The sequence below is a fragment of the Hevea brasiliensis genome, chromosome 3 (genome assembly GCF_030052815.1).
Source record: "Hevea brasiliensis isolate MT/VB/25A 57/8 chromosome 3, ASM3005281v1, whole genome shotgun sequence".
In the NCBI taxonomy this organism is placed as follows: domain Eukaryota; kingdom Viridiplantae; phylum Streptophyta; class Magnoliopsida; order Malpighiales; family Euphorbiaceae; genus Hevea; species Hevea brasiliensis.
Genome location: NC_079495.1, coordinates 104,461,714 through 104,468,083, shown reverse-complemented (window position 1 = coordinate 104,468,083; position 6,370 = coordinate 104,461,714). Strand labels below are relative to the sequence as shown.

General features: G+C 33.5%; 1 pseudogene; it reads right to left on the bottom strand.

The window, feature by feature from the left end:
- Positions 1-4,474: 4,474 nt before the first annotated feature.
- LOC110654133 (serine/threonine-protein kinase Nek7-like) lies at positions 4,475-6,042 on the bottom strand (annotated as a pseudogene).
- Positions 6,043-6,370: the final 328 nt, after the last annotated feature.

Here is a 6,370-nt window from a genome sequence, read left to right as displayed (position 1 = left end):
AAAAAGAAAAGAAAAAGGAGCAGCAACTGAAGAGTCAAAAAGGGGAGCAAAAAATGTCACTCCTGCTTTTTTAGACAAATTTGGAGTTTTCTTTCCTTTCTTGCATTTTTTCTACCTTTCTTGTATTGGGTTTCTTAGTTCTTAGCTTAGATTAAGGTTTTATTTCCATATTAACTCAGAATATCTTGTAAATATTATGGATAGTGAGTAGTTTTCATTAGATTCTGGAGTTGGGATGTAATATTTGAGATATTTTGTGGATTTTGATTGGATAATCCATATTTTGTGGTTTTAATGAGTTTTATTCATTTCTTGTGTGCTCAAGGACATACTTAGTGTAGGATCCCATTAAGTATTATTTTTAATCCATGGTTGAAGCGCCGAAAGGAGAAAGCCTTGTAATAGATAATCAAGAAATTGGACTTAATTAACTTAGATCTAGAAATAGACTAAGGATTAAGAGGATTTACAGATTAATTAAGGAACTTAATGGGTCTTAATTAATTTTAACTCTACGAAAGTAGGATTAGATTGATTAAGGCACTCTTTGTCCCACTTGAAAGGGTATTCAAAGGATTTAAGAATTAATCTCCTTAAAACCCGTAAGTTCCATAAGATTGGATAACCAATTTAAAAATCTCAAAATAGCTTAAATATGAACCCCTGAACTCCGGAATCGCCTCTTTTATTATTGTTAATTTCTAATTGAATTTAAATACCTGCCATTTTAAATCTTGACATATTTCAATTTGCTTATTTTAATTTGATGCAAATTTAGTTAAATCATTACATTATTGAATAGATTATTGATTTTGCATATATAGATTTCATACTTCAATATCCATCAATTTATTGCTTTAATTTCAAAAAAATAGTTCAAATTAGTCAAATTTTTATATCAAAAATTCAATCATTAACACAACTCCTCGTGGGAATGATATCTTTTCTATATTACTTATACGACTCGTGCACTTGTGGTTGGGCCACATCAGGTAGTAGTAGTGATAGTGACCAAGTGGTAGTAGAGGTAACAATGGCTAAGTGGTGATAACGGTGGTCAAGTGATGATAATAACAATGGTAGTAATGGGATGATGATTGCAATGGTGGTAACGGAATGATGATGATGATGAGGCTAGTGGTGATCATGGTGGTGCTGGTAGTGGTGACAGGATAGGAATAGTGGTTGTAGTAGTAATGATGGCTAAATAGTGGTAGTGGTGATAATATTAATTATAATTATATCTATTTTTATATATAATGACTATTGCATTATTTTAAGTATAATTAATTACATTACGTAATTATCATTCTATTATATCAAATTTTTTTGTATTACTAAATAATATAATTAAATATGTTATGTAATCACAATTACATTATAATTTTGATTATACCATATTAAACATGACTTATAAACTCAAATTAAATAATATCTATTAACAAATTATGAAAAAAAAAATCATTTTATTCCGGTAATAAAGAAGGGTGGCATATATACGTACTGTCATTTCTTGGGTAAATATCACATGCAATCAGTAAAGGTTATGGATTATTTCAATAAAGTTACTCAATTTTAATTTTTTTTCTTAAAAATCATTCAACTTTAATTTTACTATCATTAAAGTCGTTGTGACAAGATATTGCAGGTTTCCAAATTAATATGTTGACCTGTCATTATTTTACAAATGAAATTACCTTACTACCCTTTTATAAATAGCCCTATACCTCTTTTTTCATTTTTTCTTCTTTTATTTGCTATGCCTCTCTCATTGCAGACAAACTCACTCACCAATCGACACATTTCTTCTTCTTCTTTAATATTCTCTGCCTCACAATCCATCCACAATACTTTGTTCTTTATTAGTTCTAGATGTCTCACGCCTCTCATCTACTCATCTCGTCTCCTTTTTTAGGAAAATGTTATTCTTGGTGATCATATCAGATCTAAAAGTTTCATCACATATTCATCTCCTTTTTGGCTGTAAACTTTTGGGATTTTTTCAAATCATTTTTTTTTGTTATTATATATCTGGGTTGGTTTTGCTTGCTTATTTTGCAGGTTGGTTTTGCTTATAAAACTCTACTAGCTGCTATTTATTTATTTTTTTTAATTGATGTAGTGCTGGTCATTATGCTTTAGATTTCTGTAGGGTGAGGTGTGCATATTTTGGTGCCATTTTAATTTTTGGCTGATGCGTATTTATTTGGAAGCTCTTAATTTGTCTTCTTCCATGAAAATTTCAATTTTTTTTTCTAATCTTGGATTTATTGATTGTGCGTTTGGTTTATTAATTCAAGCATATTTGTTGACATTCTCTTCTCTTTTCTTTACGTCCTATATTTTCTTCTATATTCTTACCTTCATTACCTTATTAACAATTGCCCTTCAAGCCTCTTTACAGTGCAAAACCAAAGTCTGCATCAGCGTCGACCATTGCAATTTGGTCCTTTCGCCAATTCATTGATTTTTGTTGAATTTTGGATTTCAATCGTTGATATTTGATTTTGGATTTGTTGAATATTTATTTATTGATTTTGGATTTAGATTCATTGGTTTAAAGTTTCAATTAATGGGATTTTGATGCTTGAATATATTTTGTATTCTTTGATGTGCATTTTTATTTTTTATTTTGGGCATCTCTTAAATTTCTATTATTTTTCTGGGTTTCAGGGAGAGAGAGAGAGAGAGAGAGAGAGAGAGAGAGAGAATTGTGAGAGAGAGAGAGATAAAATGTGAGAGTGAGAGAGGGAAAGAAAGACAGAGGGAGTACAAGACAAAAAGAAAGAGAGAAGAGATTTCAATGTAAGAAAGGGTAATTAAGTAATTTTATTTATAAAATGATGTTAGGTCAGCATATTAACATGAAAACTGCAATATCCAGTAACAATTGAAGTTGAATAACTTTAAAAAAAAATTTAAAATTAAATAATTTTATTAAAATAACTTATAAAGTTGAGTGACATTCAGTGAAAATTACCCGTTATTTCTTATGGCATATTATGGAGATATATCATGTTAGTAGTCATGCGATTTTGAATAGTTAGCTGCTGCATCTAGGAGAAGGTGGGCCACAATACCACATCTCTATAATTCAGCGTGTTTACAATATAACTTTTTTTTTTTTTATATATATAAACTTGAATGTAAATTACCCAGTAACTGCAATTACCAAGTAATATGTCATTACACGTCAACCAAGAAAGAGTTTCAAGAAAGCATCAAAAGATAAATAATAAAACAGCACAAAATTGCAGCATAATTCGTAGATAAGAGGTAGAAAATGGATGAAAAGTGAACAATGCCCTTGGTACTTTTCTTGACTCACAACATTGGCTGTTTCGAAATCATCCAAGTCATTGAACATTTCAATCTTAACTTCTAGAGGCTTGTTTTTTCTTTGCCTTTTGAATCTTCAAGACCTTTTTCACAATCTTTTGTTCTTCAACCAAAAAGGCTCGAATAATCCTTTCTCTAACAGCACCACCGGACAATTCTTGCCTACTATATGCAGTAAGCTGATTAACAGGGAAGAAGATGGCAGGATATATATCCAAAATAATGTATTTATAAGACAGAAATGAATGTGGAATAGAAAAGTTGCTTGAAGGAAGGGATTGAAAAGAGAATAACAGATGATGATTATGAATCTTCTTTTAATTCTTGGAAATTTTTTGGCTTCTTGCAGAATTTTCCCCCTTAATTTGTTTCATTAATTTCTGATGTGGTAGATTAGTAGTTGAAACATTGAAATAAAGACAAACATTAAGGAAAAACTTCTCTGATGTGCAGTCTTTTGCTCATTCAATAAGTATTGCAGGTCTGCTCCTCTTGCTAACGCTAACATGAATGATGGGTATGGATGGCAATTGTTTGCAAACCCATCCGGCCCAGCTCAATTTTTTCCCATCCTGCCTTGTAGAGGATAATTCTTTCATGACATAAAGAAAGAAAACCCACCGACAACCAGAATTTACTCCTTTGGTTATTACCATTATCCATTTGAAGTACTTTTCTTTGTCCATTCAACTTAGTGTCTGGTTCAGAATAGGTATACTATGTTACAGGAAGGATATGATGATTCTGATGATCTAATGTGGGCATCCTATGTTCAATGGAAGAATCTGAAGGGTCAGGTCAGGACATATTTCTGCAAATGAATAATGAGAACTATGACTTATCAACAAACAAAATGATTGCCCCATTTCGCTGTTCTTATCAGAGCAGAAGTCCATTTTCCTTCTTTTGTGAATCATGCCTTTACCTACTATTACTACAGAAATGGAAATGTTGAAAAGTGTTTGTGGCTCTGAATTTGGTGCATGGTTTAACTCACAAGGGTGAACATTGTGCAAGTTTTAATGCAGCAAAACCAAACATCATGCTACCACACCATGATTAAAGCGTCTGCATAAGATTTATTATAGAGCCCATAGGAACAATAATCCAATGATTAAGTGCTAGTCTTGCAATATAAAGTCCCAAAAAGAAAGGGAAGTTTATTCTCATCAAAGCTAATTAAAACAATCAGTAAAATATGTCTATAAGTTATGCCCATCAATCAAACAACACTCTCCAAGAAACACTTTTTATGTCAACACAATTTATACATGCATATTCTCAATGTAATAATAAATTAGCCGCAATCACCTCAAGTTTAGGTCCCCTCATTAAATTTATGTTGCGACATGAGACTTTTGTTAACCAAAATGCTGTTTCTCTAGATGAGACCACTTCTTCCCCAAATGGCTTTAACACACCAGCAAGCTCGTCGATTTTGTCCTGTTTAAGTAGCCGAGCACATAGCTCAAGCAAAGACTCTAGAGCATCTGCTCTTTGCTGACCAGGATTCTCCCACTCGCTTTTGGTTTCATCACCATGCATTGCAGCAAGTGTATTAAGCAATTGAATTTCACTTGGTGTTGCACCTTCATCCCACAAGCATCATCTTTCTCCGTTGGCATGGAGCAATTATCCTTATCTGGTTTTGCTCCAATTTCACCTTTAAATGGAAGGATATCATTACTTTCAGATGATAAGTATTCCATATGAGTTCCTTCTGTGTACACATCAGGGCTTTCTGGTTTCTGTAAACAGCATTCTGATTCTTCATAAGGTTTATTTATAGGTGATGGTGAGCTTTATCATCAAGGGAAGTATCCTGTGCAACTTAGACTAGGCATTGCCAATTTCCTGCTCTCCTGCTGTTGCACCATCTCCCTCTGTTTCAGCTTCGTCAACAACTTTCTGGTCGCAAAAGTTTGGTTGATCCTTTTCTGTAATAGAATTGACATTAACCTCTTGCAATTGTTCAAAACACTCAGATGTGGTTTCATCTTCAAGTTGAGAATTCAGTGTGCACTTCAATGTAAACTCAATGTCAGTGCCATCTTTTCGAAATAGACTGCTAGAATCAGCTTGCTTGTCTCCATTGCAAACACTAGTTTCAGAATCAGTGGAACTGTCTTTTGGACCAGTCATAGAATCTGATATTTCCACAGTATAACTCGTAGGATCGGTTAAACCCTCTTGGTCTCAAGGTTGTCTTCTGCACTTGATGTTGATGTTGGGATGTCAACACGAGGTTGATTGGTTTGTTGTGCAACACCATTTCTCTCAAATGGATGATCATTTTGTGGCTGGTTTAGTGGCCCAGCTTCCCTATCCCTGTTGGCTTTGCCACTGCCACCACTAGGTTTGCCAGACAATGATTTTCTCCTTGTTTTCTCCTTTGAATTGTTTATGGGCTTTATAGGAAGAAACACAGAAGACGCATTGCGGCAATGAAGTAAATATGATCACTCCACCATAAGCCTGGTTCACAGTTCTCCTGTTTCGTGCCAATCTTGACCTCTTATATTCAGCAGGTGTCAAGTGTGGAATCCCTTGAATCCTCTTGCCAGTAACAGGGCACTTCGGACCACTAGCTCTGTTCTTTGTGGTCTGGTACACCAATTTTCTTCCAGGGGTTTTGACGACCCGGTGCTGGTTCGATTTGGCGGCATTACTGTGCCGTTTCCGATATGTCAGTCTCTGAACCATTTTTTACTTCTCTTTCTCACCTGGGATTTTGAGGGTGGGAGCTGCTTGCTAAAGCAGAGAAGGGAGTGTTAATAATGTAACTTGAGCTCAAAACTCTATTATTGGGCTTTTTTTTTATTTTTATCCCTCTTCTTCTTTGTCTTTAGTCAGGGTCGGTTCGAATTTCTATAGTTTGCTCATTTTTATAATTGAATCTAAATCAAGATATATTTATTTATATAATTTTTAATTTATAATTAATATAACTCAACTGAAAATCATAAAAATTAATTCAGATCAACACGGATCCATCACCATTACATATTTTCATATTTATAATTGAATTTTC